Below are 27,860 nucleotides of genomic sequence, written 5' to 3' on the forward strand. Positions count from 1 at the left end.
TCAGAGGGAGAAGGTCAAATACCATATGATTTCCTTCATTAAGTAGTAGACTATAACAACAATAAACAAACACATAGAGACAGAGATTGGATTGGTGGTTACCAGAGGGGAAGGGGGGAGGGAAGAGGGCGAAAGGGATAATTTGGCACATGTGTGTGGGGATGGGTTGTAATTAGTATTTAGGTGGTGAACATGATGTAATCTATGCAGAAATAGAAGTATAATGATGTACACCTGAAATTTATACAATTTTATAAACCAATGTTACTGCAATAAACAAAAAATTAAAAAAAAAATGAAACAATGTACACCTCATCTGCTCCCTCTTTTATTTGAGCAATAAGATTCAAATTCATGAAATTCCTAACCTTAAAAAAACACAAAAGTTCACAGGGAAATTTTTGGAAGTGATGGACATGTTCAGTACCTTGCTTGTGGTGATGCTATCATGGGTGTATGCTTCTGTCCAAACTAATCAATATGTATACAGTAAATGTATTCATTTTTTGTCTATTACTCATACCTCAGTAGAGCTAAAAATTTAAAGTAAATTCCTAAGTTTACTTTTTGAGGATGTATAAAAATCAGAATTTCTAATAAAAGTCAGATTGTTAATTTCTGAAGATAAATAGCATTCCTGCTTTGATGGGTGAGCCCCCAACTCTCAAAAAAATCAAAAGCAGTAGCTACTGTCATTCTCAGTGAATGTTATTTCCAATACTTTCCCCTCTTTTGCATACCTCTTCATATCAAAACCAAGGAAATGGTCTTAAGCTTTTAACGTGAATGAGTAAATGACTTAGTTTGACGTTACACTGTATTCAAGATTTAATGTTAAGTGAAGGAAATAACTGAGCAGAAGCAGAATACCTTCAATCACTCGTATTTTTTCCTTTACTGATAATAAAAATGACACTCTACTTAACCATAATTTGCACGATATATTGTCAAGTGAATATACTTAACTCCTAGACATTTGATTTAGTTTTCTTTCTTCTTTTTTTAATCAATAATTTATGAAAAAATCAATTTAGGAAATAAAATATATTACTATTTAGAATTATTCCCTGATTGCAAATTACTGGAAGTAGAAATATAAAGTCAATGCTAAAGACTTTTTAAGTCCCTGGATCCATTTTGCCAAATTTCTTTTTTAGAAAATAATATTAATGTATAGGACTTCAAGTTTGAGAAGCCTGTTTCACGATACTAATCTGTTGAAAGATAATTTTGACTTTCTTTTTCAATTTTTAAATATTCATCTATAAAAATTATTTGGCAGCTTTAATTTTTTAAAATTTTTATCTCTTTAACTTTTGAGGGTTTAACTTTCCAAGACAGTTTTTTTTAATGAAGAGCTAATTGATGAATTTGTGCACAGACTCTTTTTTTTGAGACTGAATATACAAACGGACAGTGGTCAGACCATATGTAACAGTAGAACTCTGACCCACAACCCAGGAAGCAAACATCCCAGGAAGCCAAATCACAGCCCCTGCAGCAATCAGCACAAAATAGCCAGCACTTGGTCAATAACTGCCAGTCTCTAAAATTTTCATTCTACTTTCAACACAGGACCAACCAGAGAAAGCCACACATGCTCCCTAAACCATCACATAGGATGCCTACCTTCTACTTAGCAGCCTCCAGCTTCCCCATGTCAACAACTCCCAATCAGGGCACACCTGAGCCCTTCCCTACCACTCTTCCCTAACCTCTGCCCTTGCTTCCTCTCCTTTTCCCTTCTCTTCTCTTCTTATGCACGCAACAATACTTTCCTGCTGCGTTACAGTCCCTGAAATGTTTTTAATCTGTGGTAGAGCGAGTCCTCCCACATAACTCTTCCTGGTTCATATTTTCCTATCTAATCTTATGTGTTTATTTCTCCATGAGAATGTACGGTCATTTATCTAGCTTGAAAGAAAAGCTCATTAAAATTTTTATTGGAATTATGTTAAATTTATAAAGTAATGGAACAGACCATTTAATGAGACTTCCTAATGTGCTAAGTTCAAATTTTTTTATAGTGACATCATTGTAGATTCCACATTGTTGTAAGAAATAACACCAAAAGGTCCAGTGTACACTTTACCCTGTTTCTCACATTGATAACACCCTGCAAAACTGTACTACAATATCAGAACCAGCTTGTTGGTGTTGGTACAATCCACTATCTTATTCAGACTTCTCCAGTTTTACTTGTACTAATTTGTGCTTGTGTATTTAGTTCTATACAATTTTATCACATGTGCAAGTCTGTGTGTCCACCACAGCTAAAATAATGACTAGTTTTATCACCACAAGGATTTCTTGTATTGCCTATTTAAAAATATATATATTTTAGAGAAGTTTTATGTTTAGGGCAAAATTTAATGAAAAATGCAGAGTGTTCTCATATACTGCCCGCCCCCACACATGCATAACCTTTCTGTTATCCATATCCCTCATCAGAGTAGTATACTTTTTACAATTGATGAACCTACATAGTCACACCATTATTACTCAAAGTCCATAATTTACATTAAGGTTCACTCGATGCTGTAAATTCTATGGATTTGGAAAAATGTACTCATCATTTTAATATCATACAGAGTATTTTCACTGCCCAAAAAATTCTTTGCACTTTGCCTGTTCATCCTTTCATCTCTTTTAACTCCTGGCAACCACTGATCTTGTTATGGTCTTCATAACTTTGCCTTTTACAGAATGTCATATAGTTGGAATCATCAAGTATGTAGCCTTTTCAGATTGGTTTCTTTCACTTTGAAATGTGCAATTAAGTTTTCCTCATAATTTTTTATGGCTTGACAGCTTTATTCTTTTTAGTGCTGAATAGTATTCCACTGTCTGGATGTACCACATTTATTTATCCTTTCAACTGTTGTAGGACATCTTGGTTGTTTCTAAGTGTTGGCAAATATGAATAAAGCTGTTATAAACATACATGTCAAGTTTTGTGTGGACATAAGTTTCCACTTTATTTGGTAAATACCAAGGAGCATGATTGCTGGATCATATGGTAAGAGTATGTTTAGTTTTGTAAGAAACCACCAAACTGTATTCTAAAGTGGCTGTAACATTTTGCATTCCCACTATCAACAAATAAGTGTTCCTTTTCCTCCACATCCTTGCCAGCATTTGATGTTAGTGCTTTGGATTTTGTCCATTCTAACAAGTGTGTGGTGGTATCTCATTATTGTTTTAATTTAGTTTATCTTTTCAGATTCTTCACACCAACTTTTGCAGAGCAAAATATTTTAATTGTGATAATATTCAATTTAACATTCTTTTTATATACGTATATAATTTGCTACTGGCGTCGCATCTAAGAGCTTTAGGACTAACTCTACATTCTGAAGATTTTCATCATGTGTTTTTCTAAAAGTTTTGTAGTTTTATATTTAAATCTATGATCTATTTTGAATTGATTTTTGTGTAGGGGTGATTTTTAGCAGTGTATCTTTCATTGCCTATCAACCTCCAATTTCTCTAGCACCAGTTGTAAAATGATCATCTTTCTTTCAATGATTGCTTTTAACTTTTTGTCAAAAATCACTAAAGTATAACTGTGCGGTCTATTTCTGGGTTCTCTATTCTGTTCCATTGATTTATGTACCAGTCCTACAATGAAAATGACAATGCCGTGATTACAGCATCTACAGAGTAATACTAAATATTGTTAAAATGTTTACTGCTACATTATTCTTCTGTCAGAATTGTTTTAGCTACTCTCAAGTGTGTGCTTTTCCATTTAATTTTAGAAGAATGTTGTCTATGTCTACAAATAACTTGGTGCAATTTTGATTCAAATGGTATTTGACCTACAGATAAATTTGGGGATAATTGAGACCTGAACTCATTCAAGTATTCTATCCATGAACATGGTGAGAACTGCAGACTTCTCAGCCATAACAACTCCTTCCAAACCCCTGCACTAGGAGGAGATTTGACCAAACACTAGCGTGGCTTCCAGCAGCTTAAGCCTGTGTAACCAGAATGGCTGCAGCCCACCATTAAAATGCTTAGCTGAGAAAGGTCAAAGCTGACAAAAAAACTTACTATTTATTCTAGCTGACACCCAATGATGGGCCTCTGACTGCCCTTTCTTGGAGTATTTACTATTAAGGGATTACAATGGTGAATATGTGTCTCTTACAATTCTCCAAAGAACTTAGAGCTACTCTTTGAAATGTAATCAGTGAGACAGACAGGATCTCTTTCTCTCATCCTCTGAGTGAGGACAGAATGCTGACTGTGATAACTGTCAACCAACAAGCACAGGTGACCTAGTCACACTGACCTACACTGACCAGCCCTTTGTACTTTTTCACTTCTTTGAAGCTAGTAAGCCCCTGAAACCCCTTCCCTCATTCCCCCTTTAAAATTCCGAAATCCCCTCTGCACAAATTTGAATACAGCTCAGCTACTGTCCGCAGTTACTAAATAAAATCTGTTTCCACCCCATTAACTAACGTTTGCTGTGTTTGTCTTTGACAATAGTATCTCTCAATTTATTTACATCTTTAATTACCTTGATCGGCATTTTATAATTTTCAGAGTCAGATAGTGTACACATTTTATTGAGTATATATCTGAGTATTTCATGTTCTTTGGAGTGATTTTAAATAATACAGCATCTTTGAGGTTAGCATCTGCAGGTTCATTGTTAATATGTAGAATAAGATTGTCTTTTGTATCTTGATCTTGGTAATCTTTTTGTACTTATGTATTAGTTCTGATTTTTTTTTGGGGGGGGGGATTTTCCCAGGGATTTTAGGCACAGACAGTAATTCTCTTTCTTTCTTTCCAAATTCTATGACTTTTATTTCTTTTGCTTCTATTATTGTTGGAACATCCAGGATTTTGTGAAAGTGATTGCCCTTGCCTGGTTCCTTATTATGGGGAAAAGCGTTATCTTTCATTGTTAAGTATGATGTCAGCTGTACATTTTTTGTAGGTGATCTTCAACAACTGAAGGTAATTTCCCTCTGTTTCAAACTTGCTGGAAAATTTTATCTCAAATAAGGGTTGGATTTTATCAGATGTTTTCTCTACATCTCTTGCTTATTAACAAATGTTGACCTTAAACAAACACTGTCAGTTATTTCTCTAGCAAAAATTGGTTTATTTGGGATTAACAGAGAATTGCAATCTGGAGTATGCAACTGTGGCAAGCCACGTACAAGTACCCAGCAATAAAGAGAGGAGAAACTCTTTTATGGTGGAGAAGAGAAAATTGGGAGGCTATTGTAAACAAAGAGTTTGAGGTGTAGTGGCTTTTCCTTGGCTGAGTTGTGACGGTCTCTCATTGGCTGAGCTTCTTACTAGTAAAGAAGAGGAAGTCTTTATTCTTCCCATTGCACTATGCTATTGACGTAGGGCATGAGAACTCCCTTTATTGGCCTTCCAACTCTACTTTAATCAGGTTTCTGTTTATTAATTTCCACACTTCCTCATTTTGATTGTGATCTTTCTGAAAGCATTGCTGATCTACAGTCAGGTTTTTCCAGTTTCAGTAACCTCTTGTCCCTCAATGCCAGGAAGGACCTTTTCTGGGTGTGCTATCCCACATTGCAGGAAAAGCGCACAGATTGGAAACCTATTATGGCCACATTTGTGTCACAAGGAGTGGTAGAAGGGAGAACTCTCAGGCACTTTTTACCAGAAGTTTATATGTTATCAAGATCATAGGCATTGGAGATCTTATGAAGGGTTATGTCATCAACAGACCTGGTCCCGATATCTTGGGAAAACTGTATCATCAGATATTGTCTGATTCAATTCTGGGAAATCTTTACTTTCAGGTTACCAGGTGATGTGCAGGTCCAGTCAGGGTTTGGTGCTTTCTTTAGATGTGTCACATGAATCCAAGAGTCTATTCTCTTGAGTTTTGCGGCAAAACGGTTAGCTAGCAGTACCTGATAGAGTAAAATATTATCATCTTGGTTGTTATCATATTAACAAAACTTGGATGACTTTGGTTAGTTCGAAATTTTTGATAAATTGTTCCTTTTTTTAAAGTTGTTAAATTTGTGAGAATATAGTTGTTTATACTCTTTTCAATGGCTGAAGAATCTGCAGTGATATATTCCACTGGTATGTCTCAAGTCTTTGGGGTTGAAGAGGTTTCCCTGAAGCTCATTGTGGCAGAATCCCATTTGCTAGTGGCCCCTGACAACTTGGGTATCTTTGGGTTGGGGAGGGGAAAGAGACTTCCCAGAATAAGTTGTTTCTTCTTGAAAGAATTCAGAACACGCTACCCCAAAATACGCCGTTTTGACATATAAATTATTTTGAGCTAAAAGCAATTGAGAACCAGCAGATGCAAGTACAGCTCTTGATTTCTTCCTTAATTGCCTTACATGAAGCAAAAAATTTCCCTTTCGGAAAGGGAATTTATGTTTATAATGGAAATTTCCATTAGTAAATGTATCTGTACCAGAAAGAGAACTACTCTCAGAGACTTGTTTTAACTGAGAGACTTATTTACATAACAAAGCAACCTTTATTAACTGTACATTTTCTCCCCTCATCCTCCCACAATTTTTCTCCAGCCACCTCCTGCTACTGCTCACCCAGAGGGCTTCCTGCTTCCAAGCTCCCCATGTGCACCCAGTGTGGACTGGGCCTGCAACCTGCAGCTGGTGTGGTGCTACCCGCTCAAGGGCTGCAGAGCACCATCTTAGGTCTCATACCCAACATGACCCACCTGGCAAGCAATACTCAGGACCTGCCACCACTGCACAGCACTGGGACAGCTGCACTGATGGTTCAGGTAGTGGGCAGTGGCTGGCATAAACCCCACTCTCCTTTGCTGACTAGAGGGCTGTGTTGCTTCCAGATGGTCCAGGTTTAAAAGAGAAGTCATATCCTGTTGTTGAAGTAGAACTGTTGGACTGACTGAGGAATTTTCCAACACCTGTAAAACTACAGAGGAGCTAGGAGAAGTATCAGAACAATTTTATAAATATGCACTACAATTGGTGGAAATGTTGGATATGTGTGTTCCTGCAGTTGCTAAATTGAAGTGTCTTTTAGATAGTTCTCCTAGGGAAGATTTACCAGACATTCTGACATCACTTATGCAAACAAGCAACAAAAAAAGCTCCAGATTTTAGGTGCTGTGAATCTGGAGAACTTGTCCAAGATGATGATACCACTGCTTGTCAAACAAATTGAAGAACTGAAATTGTTTCAAAAAAACAGAAAACTCAAGCAAGATGATTATAACTAGGCTATACTAATATGCCCTAACAGGGGGATTACACACAACCCAGGTACTTTAAAAGAAGAGGATGAGGCTGGCCTGGTTGGCGTAGTAGTTAAGTTTGCATGCTCCACTTCGGTGGCCCAGAGTTTGCAGGTTTGGGTCCCAGGCATGGAGCTACACACCGCTCATCAAGTCATGCTGTGGCAGCATCTCACATACAAAATAGAGAAGATTGGCATAGAGGTTAGCTCAGGGCCAATCTTTCTCACCAAAATAAATAGAATAGGATGAGGAAGAAGATAATGATGACATTGTCATGCTAGAAAAACAGCTGAACATCCAATATGTCAGAGCAACACCACAAAGTCTGTCAAAAAGATAAAAAGAACAAGAAAAATGCTGTAGTCCATGTCAGAATATGCTCTGATTAGGAATTATTTAGAACATATGGTGGAACTTCTTGGAACAAAAGTACAACAGATCATCCAGACATTCAAGAAACCCAAATTCTTCTGGATAATGAACATTATGCCATGGAAAAATTGAAGAAAAAAATGTTGCAATATTTGGCTGTTAGACAGCTGAAAACCAATCTGAGGGGCCCATTCTTTGCTTTGATGATCCTCCTGGAGTTGGTGAAACAAATATGGGAAGTCAGTGGCCAAGACTCTAGGTTGAGAGTTTCACAAGATTGTACTTGGATGAGTATGTGATCAGTCTGACACTTGAGGACACAGGCATACTTGCATTGGCAATATGCCTGGTCGTATAATCCATGACTTGAAGACTGTTGAGGTTAACAATCCAGTGTTTCTATTAGATGAGGTTGACAAATTAGAAAAAAGTCTACAGGTGATCCAGTGGCAGCTCTGCTTGAGGTATTAGATCATGAACAAAACCATAACTTCAGAAATCATCATCTAAATGTGGCCTTTGACTTTTCCCAAGTTTTGTTATAACTATTGCCAATACCATTGCTACTATTTCAGCTGTCTTCTTAGACAGAATGGAAATCATTCAGGTGCCAAGGGATAAACAAGAGAAGATACACTGCCAACCAGCACTTGATCTCAAAACTACTGGAAGAGCATGGGCTGCCTCCTCAGCAGATTCAGATCTCTCAAGATACTCCTCTTGACATCTTCACTAGGTATACCAGAGAGGCAGCGGTTCATTCTCTGGATAGTTAGTTTGGGGCCATTTGCCCAACTGTTGCTGTGAAGGTGGCAGAAGGACAATATGAAGAAACCAAGTTGTACCATTCTGATGTGACTGAGAAAAAGTTTCTAGAGAACAGATCTTAGAAAATGCGAAACCGGAATCTATCGATGAGAGTACTGACTTCGCCCTACCACTTCAAATACCAGTTTTGATTAATTTCCATGCTCCAAAGGACATCTTTGGGTGCAGATGTATAAAATGGGCATTTGAGTCAACAAGGCGTGGCAATAGGTTTGGATTGGTCTCCCATAGGTGGGGAAATCATATTTGTGGAGGTAAGTTGAATGGATGGTGAAGGTCATTTAACTCTGACTGGTCAGAGGGCATATCATGAAGGAGTCTGCCCATCTTGTTATTCGCTGACTCTGCAGCAATGCAAAGAAATACCATCTGACTAATTCTTCTGGAAGTTTTGATCTTCTTAACAACATAGACATTCGTCTGCACTTCCCAGCTGGGGCTGTCACAAAAAATGGACTGTATGCTGCAGTTATCATAGTAACTTGTCTTGTCTCACGGTTTAGTGGGCTTCTGTTACATTCAAATATAGTCATGACTAGAGAAATTGCACACACAGGTCTTGATCTTCCAGGGAATTAAAGAAAAAGTGCTGGCAGCACACAGAGAAGGATTGAAGTGAATCGTTATTTCTTAGAGGAATGAAAAGACCTTGAAGAAATCCCAGGCAATGTATGACAGGATTTACGTTTTGTCACAGAGATCTGCCTGAATGAAGTTCTTAATGGAGCTTTTGATGGTGGCTTTACTGTCAAGACCTACCTGGTCTCTTAAATAGCATTTTGTAGGCCCAAATCTCAACTTTTCAGAATTTTAAGTTATGAAGTGCCAAAAATACTGCCAAAATTATTTTGTTCCTAGAAGTAGGGCTAGGCAAATATCCCTAATTTGTGAATATAATCACAACAGTGATTATAAACCTCACTCAAGTGGCGGTTAATGTTTATTAGAGAAATGTTAATTTAATAAATTGGTAAAAATTGAAAAAAAATCTGAATTATCTGGTCATCTCCGTGAGTCTCCTATTTTATTAAATTCAATCCATAGTTAAATTATTATGTAAATAGTTTATTTTCTCTTGTTAATCTGTGTTACATAAATTTAATTCTTAGACCACCCACAGAACCTAAAAGCTTAGAAGGAAGTCATTTTTTCCCCTATAGTGGGCAAAGTCCCTCTTTTTGCTGCTACCGAGCAGGTGTGGTACCTCTAGTTGAAGGAGCAAATTCTCATGCATGACAGGGAAGGAGACTATTATCTTGGTTTCTTTTGTTAGTGACACTTCCCAGGGATCCCCCTTGCCAGTGCTGCTATACTAATTTGGTAGGTTTCCTCAGACTCTCATTATATCTGGAGGAGGACAAGTCTACCTGGGCTGTGTTCTATTGGTAGATTGGGGATCTGAAAATACTGAATCTGGGTCTCCTTCTTGAGTTGGGGGGTAATACACCCTGTCACTGTGTTTTTCCTACAGTCCTGAAGTCCCAAGGCAGTTTGCCTTCTTCTTACCACCTTACAGAGTTCTCATTCAGTTGCCTCTTTTATAGTGTTCCAGGTTTTTGGCTATACTTAGCAGAGAGGAGCAGGGAGAAATCACTCTACACCATCCTGTCTCTGCGTCCATTATACATTTTACAAGATGTTTTGTACTTTTTTTCTTATAGGTTCAGGGCATTTCTTGGAAAGTTTATTTTATCTTTCCTTATTCTTGTTTATAAGGTTTGCTCATCTATTATATTCTGTGGCTACTGTTTGTGATATAAGTGCTACTGACTTTTGCACACAAATTTGACATCTGCTACCTTGTTGGATATTTCAACTGTTAGGATTAGTTTACCATTGATTCCCTATGGTTTTCCCTGTTCAATGTCATGTCATTTTTAAATGGAGTGCGTATAGGGGAGTTCGCCAGCCAAGGGGAAGCAGGCATGTCGTAGAGAGTCACATAGAGTTCACTCCTCCCTCTGTGTTTCCTTCAGTGCTCCTTTGTGGTGTTTTCACACCCTTCAAGTGAAGGCTGAGCAATTGTTGTACACAAATACATTCTTCCATGGAAGAGGGACACAGCCGATTACGTCCTGATCCCTGGGGGCCATGTTTGTGTGGAAAAGGATATCCTTCCAGCAAGATACTCGGGGACTGGATGGAAGGGCTCTGGCAAGGGGAGGCCCAGATGATTGTGCAGGTAGATCTGGTTGCAGTCTGAAAACTCTGCTCATAGTAAGCTTGAACCTGGCTGGAACAGCTGTCTGCCAAAGATCAAAGAACAAGCAAGTCCCCCTTCCTGTGTATCACCTTCGTCTCCCACCTCCCATCATGCCTTAGTTGATTTGATGGACATGTTATAAGGAAGCTAGAGTTGCAGTCTGCAGAATGGACTTTGAAACAGTGTCTCCAGCTTATTATCATACCATCTCTGTTCTGTGATGTGTGAGAAGCCGGGACAACCAGATGTTAAACCACGACATGGGGTTAGAGAGCCTGTGTGTGGGGCTAGGGTCTGCCTTCTCCACTGTCTCTGTTTGAGTGTTTTTCTGAGACTAGTTTTTAAGTTGATTATGGGAGAGAAGCTTATAAAAGATGTTTATTTCCTCTCCCTACACCTGCCCTTCCCCTCAAAATGTGAGAGAATCTTCGGTTCTTCAAATAAGCTTTGAGGATGAGTGAAACCAGACTATAGAAAAGATTTGGATTTGGAGCTGTGCTGGAGTGTACACTGGATAGTTTCTTTCTAGGTTTGTGGTGAAAGGTCCTTCCCTAGCATAGGGGAGAACATGTCTAGTGTCCTGCCGTATATGGGGCCATTGTCACCAGCTTCCTGTCCTGAGTGATCAGATACCTTCCACTTGTGACCCAGATATTCCCAGCTTTGATCCATCTCTTCAGTAAGTCCCAGAGCAACAAACTTCTTCATTCTACGGTTTCTTTGTTTACACATCTACCTTGCACTGGGGGCTGTGCTCTTTCCCAATCTGTCAAAGGGTACTTTCCTTGGTGTAAGTCCACTCAGCAGCTGTAATAAAAAATTCACACACTGGGTGACTTAAGCAACAGAAATCTATTTCTCACGGTTCTGGAGGCTGAAAGTACAAGATCAAGTCTGGCAGATTTGATGTCTGGTGAGGGCATGGTTCACAGATGACAGTAGTCTTGCTGTGTCCTCACATGGTGGAAGGGCAAGGGAGCTTTCTGGGGTCTCACTTATAACAGCACTAATCCCATTCACAAGAGTCACACCTTCATGACCTAATCATCCGCAAAAGTCCCTAGTACCTCATAATATCATTATATTGGCAGCAAGGATTTCAACATATTAATTCAAGGGGATACAGACATTCAGTCTGTAGCACCCAGTTCAACCAAAGGGCTCGGGTTTGGGCAGAACCTCCACATGTGAGTGGAGTACATGAGCAGATATTCACATGTGCATGCTTGACCTCCCCTCTTTTTGACATAAAGAAAATTGAATTTGTGAACTTTCTTATAATGGTCTTCTTTTTTTTCCCCCAGGATAGAAGTAAGAGCTGTCATTCTAAACCTAAAGAAGGAACTTCCAGCCTGGAGTGAATCTCATAAGAGCATGGCCAGAGTGCGACCAGTGAGAAATGGGACATGAATGAACCCAGATTCCCAAATTGAATTAAAATTCCTACACAGAAGATTGGTTCAGAACTCAGGGCTTAGTAACACAAATGGATTCCGTTTCCTATCTTACCTCACCATGTCTTTCTCAGGTAACTGAGAAAGACATGGTGTATGTCCCAGGTAGGCTGAGTGATATGCATGGTGGGCCTTCATGGTATCTGCAAAAATCTGAAGATGAGGAGGGTTTTCCTCAGGATTTAAGTGGATATTAACATAATTAACATAATAACTAACAACAGAGTCAAAGTGAAAAGACAAAAGCCACATTAGAAGAAATCATAGACACGCATATGATGGACAATGCGCTGGTATAAAGAACAAGATTTTACAACTCAAAAAAATTCAGTAGGACAATGTGAGTTACTGAATCAATAGGAAGAGAACTGGATACCAACATGCAGTTCACAGAAGATGAATATCAAATTGTTAGCAAACATTTTAAAAGCCTATGAAGCTCACTGGAGGTCAAGGTGATGCAAATGGAGACAAACAGGGAGGAATTAGAGTACTTCCCACGCATTCAGTTGGCAGTAATGAAAAATTTAACACCAGTCGAGCTTGTGTAAGTTGGAGAGAACTATTTTGGGGAATAATTTTGCTCAAGATTTGATACCCTTTGTGCTAGATTCCTCTTTTTAGTTTAACACAAGGAATACTCTAGCAAATACAATGGGATGTTCTATAAAATTGAATTATCACAAACAGAATAGCATTAACAAACCTAAACAAAATACATAAACGAGGTTGTTAAAATAAAAAGATAAAAGAATATTTTATTGCCATACCATTTATAAGAAATCTCAAAATATGAAAACTAGGCAACATACAGTTTTAATAGGGTATTTTGTAATCCGTATTGATATTCTAGGAGATGATAAGTAAAATGAATCATATTGAAGGTTAACAATGGGGATAGTTCAGAGTGTTATTGCAACTTTGGTTTTATGCTCCTATTCCCCGGGATTTACTATCAGAAGTGAAGTTGCTGAATTATAATGTAGTTCTATTTTAATTTTTTGAGGATGATCCATATTGTTTTATATAGGGGCTGTACTAATTTACAATCTCACCAACAGGGCACAAGCATCCATTTTTCTCCATATCCATGTCAGCATTTGTTAACACTTATCTTTTTGATCATGATCATTCTAACAACTCTGAAATGATATCTCGTTGTGATTTTAATTTTCATTTTTTTCCTAATGACAAGTGAGGTTGAGCATATTTTTATGTACTTGTTGGCTTTTTGTATATCTTCTTGGGAGAAATGTCTATTCAGATCCTTTGCTTGCTTTTTAATTTGGTCATTTTTATTTGCTCTTGAGTTGTATGTGTTTTTTTATATGTTTTGGATATTAACCCTTTATCAGATACATGATTTGCAAATATTTTCCCACTCTATGTGTTGTCTTTTCACTTTGCTGATGGTTTCTTTTGCTGTGGAAAAGCTTTTTTGTTTGAGTAGTCCCACTTGTTTATTTTTTATTTTGTTGCTTGTTCTGTGTGTTTCCAAATAATCCATATCCAAAAAATTATTACCAAGATCCACGTCAAAGAGCTTTGTTCCTATGTTTTCTTCTAGGATTTTCATGGTTTTAGGTCCTATGTTTAAGTCTGTAATCCATTTTGAGTTAATTTTTGTGAGTGGTGTAAGATACAAGTTCAATTGCATTCTTTTACATGTGAATATTCAATTATCCCAGCAACATTTATTGAAGAGACTGTCTTCTCCATTGAGTATTCTTGGCTCCCTTGTCAAATTTTGGTTGATCATATATGCTTGGTTTTATTTCTGTGCTCTCAATTCTTTTCCATTCATCTATTTATTTTTATGGGAGTGTCATAATGTTTTGATAACTACAGCTTTCTACTATATCTTGAAATCTGGAGGTGTGGTACTTCCAGCTTTGTTCTTCTTTCTCAGAATTTCTCTGGCTATTCAGGGTCATTTGTCATTCCATATCAATTTTAGGAGTATTTTTTCTACTCCTGTAAAAATGCCATTGGAATCTTGATAGATTGCATTGAGTCCATAGACAGCTTTTGATAGTGTTGACATTTTACCAATATTAATTCTCCCAACCTGTGAACACAGAGTACTTTTCCACTTACTTGTCTCCTTTGATTTCTTTCATCAATGTTTCGTAGTTTTCAATATAGAGATCTTTCACTTCTTTGGGTAAATTTGTTCCTAAGTGTTTTATTGTTTTTGATGCTATTGTAAATTGGATCAATATCTTTATTTATTTTTCTGAAATTTTATGTTACTGTATAGAAATGCTACTAATTTTTGCATGTTAATTTTGTATCCTATAACTTTACTGAATTTATTGATTAGATCAAATAGATTTTGGTTGAATCTTTAGGATATTCTATATATAAAATCATGTCATCTGCAAATAGAGACAATTTTACTTCTTTCTTTCCAATTCTGGTAACTTTTCTTTTTCTTGCCTGATTGCTCTAGCTAAGACTTCCAGTATTCTGTTGAATAGAAGTGGTGAGAATGAGCACTCATGTCTCCTTTTCAATCTTATAGAAAAATCTTTCATCCTTTCACTGTTGAATATGATGTTAGATGTGGACTTGTTATATAGGGCCTTTACTATGATGAGGTATGCTCCTTCTATGCCTAAATTGTTGAGTTTTTATTATGAATTGATGTTAAATTTTGTCAAATGCCTTTTCTGTGTCTATTGAGATGATTATATGATTGTTTTCTTTCATTCTGTTCATGTGATGCATCACATTGATAGATTTGCATATGTTGAAACACCTTGTATCCCAGGGATAAATCCCACTTTAGCGCGGTGAATGATCTTTTTAAAATGCTGATGAATTCAGTTTAATAGTATTTTATTGACAATTTTGCATCTACATTCATCAGGGATATTGGCTTGTAGTTTTCTTTTCTAGTAGTATCAATTTCTGGTTTTGGTATCAGGATAATGTTGACTTTGTAAAATGAGTTTGAGAGTGTTTCCTTCTCTTCAATTTTTGGGAAGAATTTGAGAAGAATTTGTTTTAATTCTTTTTTAAATGTTTGGTAAATTCACCAGTGAAACAATCTGGTCCTGGCCTTTTTCTCATTGGGAGATTTTTGACTACTGATTCAATCTCCTTGCTAGTAAATGGTCTATTCAGATTTTTTTTTTTTTCTTCCTGATTCAGTATTGGTAAGTTGTATTCTTCTAAGAAAGTTTTTTTTTTTTTTCATTTCTGCTACATTGTCTAGTTTGTTAACATACAGTTGTTCTTAGTAGCCTCTTCTGATCCTTTGAATTTCTGTGGTATCAGTTGTAATGTCTCCTCTTTTATTTCTGATTTTAGCTGTTTGAGTCCTATTTCTTTCTTGGTGAATCTAGGTAAACTCCTTTTTCATCTATAATTTTGTTGATTTGGGCTCTTTCTCTTTTTTTCCTTGGTTAGTCTAGCTAACAGTTTGTCAATTTTGTTTGTCTTTTTAAAGAACTAAAACAGTTTGGTTAATCTTTTCTACTGTTTTTCTGTTCTCTTTTATTTATTTCTGTTCTAATCTTTATTATTTTCTTTCTTCTGCTAACTTTGGGCTCAGTTTGGTCTTTTTCTAGTGCCTTAAGGTGTAGAATTACATTGTTTATTTGGGATCTTTCTTGCTTCTTAATGTAGGTGTTTCTTGCTATGAATTTCCCTCTTAGAACTGTTTTTGCTGCTTCCCATAAGTTCTGGTATGCTCTGTCTCCGTTTTCATTTATCTCAAGAAACTTTTTCACTTCCTCTTTGATTTCTTTTTTAATCCATTGGTCATTCAGGATAATGTTATTTAATTTCCATGTGTTTGTGGATTTTCCAGTTTTCCTCTTGTTTCTAATTGCTAGGTTCTTGCCGCTGTGGTCAGAGAAGATACATGGTATGATTTCAATCTTAACTTTGCTAAAACTTGTTTTGTGTCCTAACATACGGTCTGTGTTAAATGTTGCATGTATGCCTGAAAAAATGTGTATTCTGCCAATGATGGAAAGAATGTTCAGTATATGTCTGTTAGGTCCATTTGCTCTATTGTGTTTTCAAATTTACTGGTTTCTTATTGATTCTCTGTCTAGATGATCCATCCGTTGTTGAGAATGGGGTATTAGAGTCCCCAATTATTATTGTATTGCTGTTTATTTCTCCTTTTAGTTCTATCAGTTTCTGCCTTATATGTTTAGGAGCTCAGATGTTGGGTGTATAATTATTTACAATAGTTATATCTTTGGGATATATTGACCCCTTTATCATTATATAATGATCTTATTTGTCTCTTTTTATTATTTTTAGTTTAAAGTCTATTTTGTCTGATGTAAGTGTAGTTATTCTTGCTTTTTTTGGTTAACTTTTGCTGAAATGTCTTTTCCCACCCCTTCACTCTCAGTATATGTGTGTCTTTAAACCTGTGGTGTGTGTTTTGTAGGCAACATCTCATTTGCTGTTTTTACCCATTCATCCATTCTATGTCTTTTAATTGAAGAATTTAATTTGTTTAAATTTTAAGTAATTATTTGTAGGTAGGACTTACTATTGCTATTTTGTTAATTGTTTTCTGGTTGTTTTGTAGATCCATTCTTCCTTGTTTCTTATCCTACTGTCTTTTTTTTGTGAATTTTCGTGTTTTTTTAGTATCAGTATGCTTTGACTTCTTTATCATATTCTTTTGTGTAATTACTCCAAGAATTTTCTTTGTGATTACCATGAGCCTTACATAAAATATATTAAACTTATAACACTCTATTTTAAACTAACAACTTAACTTCAATAGAATTCATATACTTTATACTTTTATTTCTCATATTTTAGATTATTGCTGGCTACAATTTACATGTTTTTAGTATTATGTAACTAATAACAGATTATTGATTTTGTGGTTATTTTGCTATGTTTATTTTTTAACTTTTAAACTGGAGTTGTAAGTGAGTTATGCACCATTATTACTATGTTGTAGAATCTAACTATGAATATATTTTTTACCATTACCAGTGATATTTATGCTTTTTGTGTTTTAATGCTGTTATTTAGTGTTTTTTTACTTTCACTCAAAAATTCCCTTTAGCATTTCTTGTAAGGCAGTTCTGGTGGTAATGAAGTCCTTCAGTTTTTGTTTGGTTGGGAAAGTCTTTACCCCTCCTTTGTTCTGAAGGTCAGATTCACAGGGTATAGAATTCTTGATTGACAATTATTTTCTCTCAATATTTTGAATATGTCATCCTATTCTTTCCTGGCCTAAAAAGTTTTTGTTGATTAATTTGCCATTAGTCTTATAGGGGTTCCCTTATAGGTAGCTCATTTTGTTCATGCACTGTTTTCTTAATTTCATTTAGTTGTCTGTGTTTTCTTATAGTTCACTGAACTTTCTTAAGAGGATTACTCTGAATTCTTTGTCTGACAGTTCATAGATCTCCATTTTTTTAAGGTCAGTTATTGTAGCTTTATTAGTTTCCTTTGGTATTTACCTAATATTTGGTGATCTTTGATTCCTTATATTGTTATCTGTACATTTGAGTAATCAGGCTCCTCTTCCAAATTTTACAGGTTTGCCTTGGCAGAGGTACTTCTTCCCCAGTGAGATCAGTTTGGGTTTCTGGATGTGTCTGCTGCTAATGTATTTGAACAAGTGGGGACTACTATTATGATCTATTTTGAGGCAAGACAACTGTTCAAGCTCTGAGGATGAGAGTGGAGGTGTGCCACTGGCTGAGAACAATTAGATAGGACCATTGGCTTGGTTTTCTATACAAGTGAGGCTGTAGGTTGGGCTCTGTGGTTGCCTGAATTCTCTGGTCAGGCATACTAGATGGCTGAGACTAGGTCCTATATTCAGTGGGGCTATGAAGTAGCTTCTGTGCCCTGACAGGGCAGCAGATCAGGGCCCAAGTGTCTGCACAGCTCATTATTTGGGACCCAGGGTCAGGCCCGAGTGTGCACTGAATTCCCTGGTCAGGTGAGGCCACTGGTTTTGTTCTACAGACAGGGCAAGCTTTGGACTGTGCTCTCTGTTCAAGTGCCACTGCATGTAGGGCTGTTGAATGGACTGTGCAGCTTCCCAGGTACCTGGTTAGATTCCTTAGTCAGACAGGCTGAAGGTTGTACTCAGCAACGAGCAGTGCTACTAATTAGATTCCCTACCTGCGTGCGGTGAAAAAGCAGCTCTATCACTGGTGACGCTGTTTGTTCTCGTAACTCAAGCTGACCCACACCCCAATTTCCCTAGCAAACTGGGCCACCAGCTTGCTCTGCTAACTACTGGCTCTGTGTGTTCCTCTTTCAGCTTGAGAGCCACTGGGCCACAGGGCTTTCAGGTTCTTTCACTAGCCCTTCGGGTCAGATGGGGTAGAGGATACTCTCCACAGCAGGTGAGGCTTTGTTTCAGCTCCCTTACCTGGGCTGGAGGAGGAGGGGCCACTCCAGGCTACTCTCAATTTCCCAAATGGGATCTCTGGTTTGGAGGAGTAGGGATCACTGTTAATTAAAAGAAAGAGTATCTCATTTCCCAAATCATTGGAGTCTGTTTCACATATTAATGGGAAGAACCTGTTTTTCTAATCATCATTGTTTGGAGATCAAACCTTGGCTCTATCACTTTACATGACCCTTGGTAATAACAATGTAAGGTTGTTAAGAGTACAAGACTGGAGTCAAATCAATTGTTTTGCATCACAATATGGTCAATTAGCAGAAGATTGGCCCGGGGCTAACATCCACACCCTTCCTCCTCTACTCTATATGTGGGATGACTGCCACAGCATGGCTTCACAAGTGGCATAGGTCCACGCCCTGGATCTGAACCTGGGAACCCTGGGCCACCAAAGCAGAGCACATGAACCTAACCACTATGACGCTGGGCCAGCCCTATTGCTGCTTTTTGATAACCTATTTTATTATTCTATTTCTTTACATTTAAATTTCATTTTGATTATCTTCCAAGCAGAAGAAAATTGTTCTTCTAATAATTCATCCTTGACGAACTAGAAGAGCTTTGTGTTATCTTGAAACAGGCTGAACTACAGAGATAGTGGACTACTGTTTCTCCCTACCCACCCTAAGATAGGTGATACCGTAGACTTGGGACCAGATGACCAAGTGACTTACGAGTTAGAGACAATTTGTTACATACCTGAGCATCACCTATCAAAACAACTGAGAAGATGGAATGTGTAATTTACAAATAAGAAACCAAATTCATTTTCATTAATCTTTCAGGAATTTCTCTTGAGGAAAAACTGTGAAGGTATAATCGGTGGTCCAGTTATTCCCACTGGTAAAATTTCCCCAACTCCATTCACATATATTTTAAAACAATAACATGGAAATCAATGGTTTTGGTAAAGAAGAGTGAAAGGGTAAAATATGATGGATAAAAAGCTTTGCAAGTCCCCATTGTAACAAGCTCAGTCTTATGAACTTTTGAATCAACTTTGCATAGGAAAATAAAAATGTATTAACATAATTTGGTATCACTCTTGTACTTTATTTTTATGAAGAACAAGTGTGAGGCAAGAACTTTGCCACTTGGACTTCCTTTGATCTCTATGTCCTCAGAGAAACAAATAAATATGTACATACATACACACATATATACATTCATATATATACATGCATCATCTTTTGTTTTGTTGCAGAAAATACATAATTAAAGAAGTGTAATATACACATTTAAATTACACATTAAGTAATTATCAGTTTATCTGCAAAGATGTAACTATAAAGCAAAATTGATGCAATATGAGAAAAAAAAATTATTCTTTGTCCATTTTTAAATTTTTATCCATGTTTTGAAGAGAAGATTGAGACCTTATTTGAGACTTATTTGTTATCACAGTATTTTATTGTGTGGAATTATATTACTGGGAAATATATTACATTATGGCAGGACATGACATTTTTGACAACAAGTAGTCCATTCTAAATACTTTATTTCTTTTAAATACAAAAATTATTTTAAAATATTTAAGTTCCGTATCTTAGTCACAGATGTGCAAAATATTTCACATGAGTATCAATTTAATTTATTAAGTGAAATCTGGAGAGCTGTGCTTTCAAAATGACACATCCATTCACTAATTCTACCCATTCTTCAGTCAGACTGGAGACACTTTGGCAGGGGCACACAAGAAGTGCACAATTCAGTCACTGGCAATCTTGCAGTTGAAAAATGTCAGTTACTGGAATCTGTAAAAGAGAGACACTTACCATGCTGTGTCTCTTAAACATCAAAAAAGTAAAAAAGAATTAAATACAATAGCATTGCTATTTTCAAAGTAGTACTCTCTGAACAGACTCACCCTTAACATTGAAAGAAGCAATAAACATTAAACAATTTCATAACCATTAGAAAGACTACTATTTTTTTGCCCTCATACTAGACAACTAAATAAAATATGTTACTATTTTTCTGCCTCAAATTACTCTCTAAATGGGCAAATTGATAAGTATTTCCCAAATTTATCCACTGCATTTTTGCATAAGAAAAACAAAATCTTTTTGTTCTAGCTAAGTATTTGAAAAATTTTAATTAGTGTACCTGTGAACTTTAGCTCAAATAACCTTTTCAATTAATTAATTTATTAATTTTTAATTAATCCTGTACTTACATCATCAGGAATGGGAAAATGTACTTCTTTTCTCTGAATTTGAGATTTTCTCTTGTAATGGAGCAATAATCAGTTGACAAACAAATATTTATGAAACAGAGAAGACAAAAATGACCCAATGTTATTGTATTTTGTTAAACGTGCTCTGGTGATGACTTTGCTCATGGCTTTTTTCACATCCTCATTCCTCAGGCTGTAGATCATGGGATTCCACATAGGGATCATTGTGGCATAAAACACAGCCACCGTTTTCCCCTGCTCCACGGACTCCTCTGAGGGACGTCTGAGACACGTAAAGATAAAAGGTCCATAAAATATGATGACAGCTGTCAAATGGGACCCACAGGTGGAAAAGGCCTTCCACTTTCCTTCTGCTGAGTGCATCCGTAGAATGGCAATGAGAATGAATAGATATGATATGATAATTATACTCAGAGAATATGTGAGGTTAATGCCTGCAAGCATGATCATTGTATATTCTTTTTAAAAGGTGCCAGCGCAGGCCATTTTGATGAGAGGTGGGTCTGCACATTAGAAGTGGTTGATCTCAATTGGTTGATCTCAATTTTCCCCCAGAAGTGCAAGCTCTAAGTCCAAAATAGCAGTCTGTTGCTGCCAGACAGGTCAGAAAACCATGTACGTAAGAGAAATAAATCAGTTGAATACAGACAACCCTTGACATTTTGCTGCCATGTAGCAGAGGGCTCCTAATTGCCATGTATCAGTCAAAGGCCATTAAAGTAAGAATAAATATTTCTACAGTGACAAGGGCAATGAAGAAGAAACACAGGATTAAACAACCAGGGTAAGAAATAATTTTTGTCTCTGATAACAGGTTTTCCAACATTTTAGGGGTGACATTGGAAGAAAACCACACATGAACAAATGACAAATGACTGAGGAAAAAGTACATGGGTCTGTTAAGCTGTGGACTGACCTTAATTAACGTGACCACGCCAGTATTACCCACCATGGTGATAAGATACACCACTAAGAAAATCATGAAGAAGAGAACTTTCCATTCCCGATAGCTGGTTAGTCCCAAAAGGATAAACTCTGTCACATGAGTGAAATTGAGTATTTTCTCAGTTCTAAGTCAATATTGGTTACAAATCTTGGTGCTAACTAAAAGGAAATAAATTTTGAAATCAGGTATTGATTAGTTATTAATTTATCTATTTATCCATGCCTTCTTTCATTGTCCCTTTTATTAAACATTTACGACTGCACTTTGCCATTCTTTCCCAAAATCTTTTCTGACACTTGCTACATAGCAGTCTCTCTGAAGGTTACCAAGATGAATAAATACACAGGGCCTATTACACAACAGTTATACAAAATATTGTGATTGAAACATGCTAGGACTAAATATTGTGATTGGCTAAATTCTCAAAATGACTTGTTAAACATCCCTTGTTTCCAAAACTGGCATGTAAGGTAGTTTCATATTTTTAAGATATTTATAGAGGGTTATAGTTTTCCTTTTAACATATCTAAAAATAATTTTTACTTCATCTCTTTCTCACTACAAGCATATTTCCCCATGATTAGAGATGGAAGCCACTTAATCAAATAATTAATCAGCCCCAAATGTCAGGTAAAAAAATATTTTCAATCTAACCTCATATTTGCACTCATTTCAATTGAAGAAGAACACAGTGATCACAGTAGTCCTCAAAGCCAAGTACAAAGGGATAAATTACATACAGATTCATACATTAAGCATATCCCCTCTGTATGGACTCTTTTGCAAATCTAATAAATAGTTATAATCTACCAGATATCATTAACTCTATGTCCTAAAGATTTAAAGATAAGTAAGAAAAAGAGATTAATGTCAGTATTTATAGCATTATTAATATACATAAACATTCTAAAACCATGATATATTCTTACAGAGTTATAGTGGGTGCAGAAATTGGGGAATGATTGACTCTTCTTTTGAGATCCAGTGGCGTTCTAGAAAATTTCTTGAATATTTTGCAAATTTACTCTCAAATATAAGTGGTATCATATAAACTTTTCCCCAGAACAATATTTCACAAATTGTTTTCCTGAGGAAACACTAGTACCTTGCCTGATGTTAATAAGTACTATGGAAATAATCTACAAGTGTTCATTCATCAAATAATAGTGATCAATCTTCATATTCTATCCAAACTCTTAGAGATAGAGAATCTACGTAATAAAGTTAAACTATGAGAAGTATCATGGGAAAGAATGCTGTTATGCTTAGTCTAACTAGTGTTTACTTTGCTTGAAAATGAGAGACAGAGAGAGATTCCCTCAGCGTCAATGAACATTCACATTCTGTAGAACACAGAGTGTAACTACATCCAACGAAGATCTCGAGATAGCTTTTCAACAGGACAATGAATTTGTTTGAGATGAGATTGGGACATTCCCTCCAAAGGCTAAATGTCATTTCTAGGGAAATTGACTATTCTAAAACTCTTGTTTTAACCTCCAGGATTACACTTAGTTCAACTACAATTTGATGGACCTTATCCATAGCTATCACCGGGTAGTGACCAGGAAAGATAAGAGCAGGCAGGAATATAAACTTCATTGCCATAATGGAAATAAACAGGCTCTTATCAACAAAAGTAATACACTGCTGATTACACACTCCATTTGTAAAGAAAAGTTTTCTCAGGAGAAAGAAGAAAGTTACCAAAGTATATTAGATAGAGTAACTCCAGAATCTCAAGCTAATTAATGAAAAATTGGGGCATTAACTAACAGCTTGAAAATTTTAAGTATTATAATAGTTCAAGTTGTCTAAAGTTGGATAAACTGCCTTGGAATTTGTTTATGTATAGGCTGAAAATCTGTTACAGAGTTGATAAGTTTATTTCTAAAATTATTTGTTTTATGATATAAAGATGGTGATAATTTTTTGGACCTGACTTCAAAAGCAAAGGCAACAAAACAAAAAATTAACAAGTAGGACTACGTCAAAATAAAAAAGCCTCTGCATGGCAAAGGAAACTATCAACAAAATGAAAAGGCAGCCTACTGAAGGAGAGGAAATATTGGCAAATCATATATCTGATAAAGGGTTAATATCCAAAATATATAAATAACACATTCAACACAATAGCAAAACAAACAATCTGATTAAAAAATAAACAAAGGATCTGAATAGACATTTTTCTAAAGAAAACATACAAATGACCAACAGGTACATGAAATATGCTCATTATCACTAATCCACAGAGAAATGCAAATCAAAATAAAAATGAGGTATTTTCTCACATCTGTTGGAATGATTATTATCAAAAAGACGAGAAATAACAAGGGTTGGCAAGGATGTGGAGAAATGGGAACTTTTGTGCACTGTTGATGGGAACGTAAATTGGTATAACCATAATGGAAAACAGTATGAAGTTTCCTCAAAAATATAAAAATAGAACTGACATACTATTCAGCAATTCCACTTTCCTATCCTAAGTAAATAAAAACAATAATTCGAGAAGTTATATGCACCCTCATATTCATTGCAGCATTATTGACAATAGCCAAGATATGGAAACAACCTAAGGGTCCATTGATGGAGGACTGGATAAAGAAGTTGTGGTATATATATATATATATATATATATATATATATATATATATATATATATACACACACATACAATGGAATACTATTCAGCCAGTGAAAATATGAAATCTTGCCATTTGCAACAACATGAATGAAACTTGAGGGTGTTATCCTAAGTGAAATAAGCCAGACATAGAAAGATAAATACAGTGTGGTTTTACTTATATGAAGAATATTAAAAATAAAAATCCAAGCCCATAGATATAGGGAACTGACTGGTGGTTGCCAGAGGCAGGGGGTAGGGGGGTGAGCAAAAATGGTGAAAGTGCTCAAAAAGTACAAACTTCTAGTTATAAAATAAATCAGTTATGGGAATATCATGTACAGCATGGTGACTACAGTTAATATTACCATATTGAATATTTGAAAGCTGCTGAGAGTGGATCTTAAAAGAGAAAAAAAATTGGTAACTATGTATGGGGATGGATGTTAACTGGAATTATTGAGATGATCATTTTGCATTATATACAAATATGGAAATGTTAGGTTGTATACCTGAAACTAATATAACATCATATGTCAATTATACCTCAACAACAAAAATAGAAGAATTCGGCTACACATGAAAAAAAAATGAAAATCCTTTGTTTTAAGATATAAAGAATACCACCCTTTATGTATATCTCAGCGTCTTCTCGCCATCCACCTTCAGTCCCAAAGCTTCATGTTACCTTTACGGGATTCATTCTCCCTTCAAAGAGTTTTTCAATGGTCAATTTGACATGACTATTTGGTTTTAAAAGTATACATAGATATACAAAAAAGAATTAAGCTTTGAGAATACATGTGATCACATTGAGTGGTAGGTGAGCATCAATCTACTATGCATAAAGGAGAGGTTTTTAAAAAATCACATTAAAGTCTAAATCAATAGCACTCACTTTGTTATTGTTCAGCTCACCATTCATATCACAGCACGTGTATTAATAAATTGACCAAAATTCTTTATCTATCAATGTATCATTCATGTTACAAAATTGAAATCACCGTCTTTAAGGAATATATTTGTGAGTCTTTAAGAAACGTAACATGCAATCACAGGGTGGAATGTACTAAATAAAAGTAATTTTTGTTTTGGGTTTTGTTAATTACAAATTTTCTCAAATATGTACAGTAATCGTGCGTGGCACTAATATAACTTTCATACAGCTAAATAATGAAAACTAAATGCAAGTAAAATTATAAATAAGTTGCATTATGACTAGCAATTAAGTCAGTATGATGGATGGTGTTGCTCTGATCTCAACAGTGTGAAGTAAATGTGTTATGAGAAGTAAATGTGTTACAAACTGCTGCTGTGCGTGCACATACCGCCTGTGAGGACTCAATTCTTCCTAACATTTTTTTCCTCTTTTGAATTTCTGTGGAACCTCTCTGACATAAACATAAACTTAATTTTTAACTAATTTTTAAATACTGCAGTCGCTAAAATGATAAACTGGTTGTTTAGCCTTGTCTTTCACCATTAAAAAATTGTTTTCATCTTTTAGGGAAAAAGAAAAAAAAATACCAAGCAGGAAGATAGCTTGGTAAAATATTCTTCCTCCCTGTTGGATATCTGCTCTGTAGTGTGCTGCTGTGTTCTCTGGTTTGGATATGCTCCTAGATGGTCTGGGAGGGAGAGGACACTTGTTTTTAGTATTTATCCCGAATGTGCTGAAGCATTATCATGAGCTGCTTGTGATCATGCACAGTCCATAGGAAGAGGAACAAATAAAATATATCACAGATGAACTGCCCAAGCAATACTTCTTTTTAAAAGTTTTTTTAACGTTTACTTTTTTTAAAAAACGCATAAACTTTTGAGACAGAGGAATGCCCTAACCAGGAAGAAATTGTATTTTTAAAGTTTGACAGGTTCATATACAAAGAAAAATTAATGAAAAATATGTTTTAGACACATCATAAATTATAGAGGACATACAAAGATGAAGAGAGATTCTGTACATGAAAAGAGATTACAAACATGTAGACAGACTATACTGAACAGACTGTACAGAACATGCTTGTAGCTGCCTGTGTTTTTTACTTTTATGCATTTTTCAAAGATTAGCAATAGAGGAATTCTCATTTGGAAAGTCAGATCTGACTGCATAGTACCAAGGATGATTCACCGCAAAAAAAGATATAAACGATGGTGGTGTTAGTAGTTCAAAGAAAGTAAATACATGAAAACGTGAATTGTGATTAGGCGGGTGACAGCTAATGATGGTGAACTCATGGGGAAAGTGGAGTGGTTAGGCTTCATCTTAGAGAGTATGAGGTCTGGAAAAAAGCAGAGGGTTTGGGGACCTCAGAAGCACTTAGAGGACTGTCCTCGCCATCGAAAGGGAAAAATGTAGACACAAACTTCTCATATGGTATCATTCTGTATTTCAAATCAAATTACCAGTAAATGTGGATTTTTCCCCCAGACAAGACATGAGGAAATATCAAGTATTCCAGTTAAAGAATTCTGTTTCTATTGTCAGAGCTTGGTTGAATTCTGGCTCCATGAACTTGGGCAAGGTTTATTCTTTTTCTGGCTTGTTTTTAATTTCTCCATGCCTTCATATGATGTAACAGTAATAATAGTATTAATTTCATTGTGTGTTTGTATGTGAAGAGATATTACACATCAACACATAATAAACATACGTGGTGCAATTACTATTAAATGCACTCCTGGAAATTGTAGCTTGCTTCAGTAGTTTGCAATAGTTAAATAATCAAATCTCTGTAGAAAATTTCTCTTTTTCTCTCTCTCTCTCTCATAAATGCATACACACCTACACACAAAGATAACATATATGGAATAATTAATGCTAATTACTGGTAATTAATAAAGAATAAAAGAAAATAAAATCTAAGATGCAAACTTCATCTGACTATTCTTGATGGATGCATTTTTATACCAACCTCAGTATGGAGATAAATATCCCTGGTGAGGATGCAGAATTGAAAACTGAATGCTATATAAGAGATGGTAAACAACATATACCAGACAAAAGAGAAAGTGGAAACCAACAAGGGAAGTTTCCTTAAATATTTGCCTTAGAATAAAAAGGAAGCAATTAAGAAGTTTCCCCTAGACACGACCCTGGAGGTAGTATGTTTCTAGAGAAAGAGTCGACTGTTGGTTTTTTTCTTTTTAATAACAGATTTAGGCAATTTTATTTTTCCACAAACTCTTTATTATGAATGTGTCCTGGGATCAAAGGAGAAAATTTATTTGGGTTTGCATCACACTAACCTTGGTGATGATGTTGCTCAACCTGTATAAACCAATCCTGTGTTCTGTACTTCACATTCTGTGCCAGTTGGCTTTTCCAGTGAGAGGTGAAACAAATATTATTCCCCATAACTAAAATTATAGAGTTTCAAAGCAGGAAAATATATATTTGCTTCAACTCCCTCATTTTATAAATAAGGAAGATTAGAAACTTAATAACAGGGAAAACAAGGTGTTTATTGAAGTTACCGCATGCCAGATACTATGCTAATATAATTTAATTCTCATAACTACCTCTTGAGGTAATTATTATTATTCCCATTTTAGAGAAAGAAAGTTAGAGTC

General features: G+C 35.9%; 2 pseudogenes; one reads left to right on the top strand and one right to left on the bottom strand.

Annotated features, from left to right (window-relative positions):
- Window positions 1-4,245: 4,245 nt before the first annotated feature.
- Window positions 4,246-9,237, top strand: LOC101395500 (lon protease homolog 2, peroxisomal pseudogene; annotated as a pseudogene).
- An 11,529-nt stretch (window positions 9,238-20,766) lies between these two features.
- Window positions 20,767-27,769, bottom strand: LOC101395239 (olfactory receptor 5M3-like; annotated as a pseudogene).
- Window positions 27,770-27,860: the final 91 nt, after the last annotated feature.

Source organism: Ceratotherium simum, chromosome 37 (assembly GCF_057802395.1).
Source record: "Ceratotherium simum simum isolate JZ-2026a chromosome 37, ASM5780239v1, whole genome shotgun sequence".
Taxonomy (NCBI): Eukaryota; Metazoa; Chordata; class Mammalia; order Perissodactyla; family Rhinocerotidae; genus Ceratotherium; species Ceratotherium simum.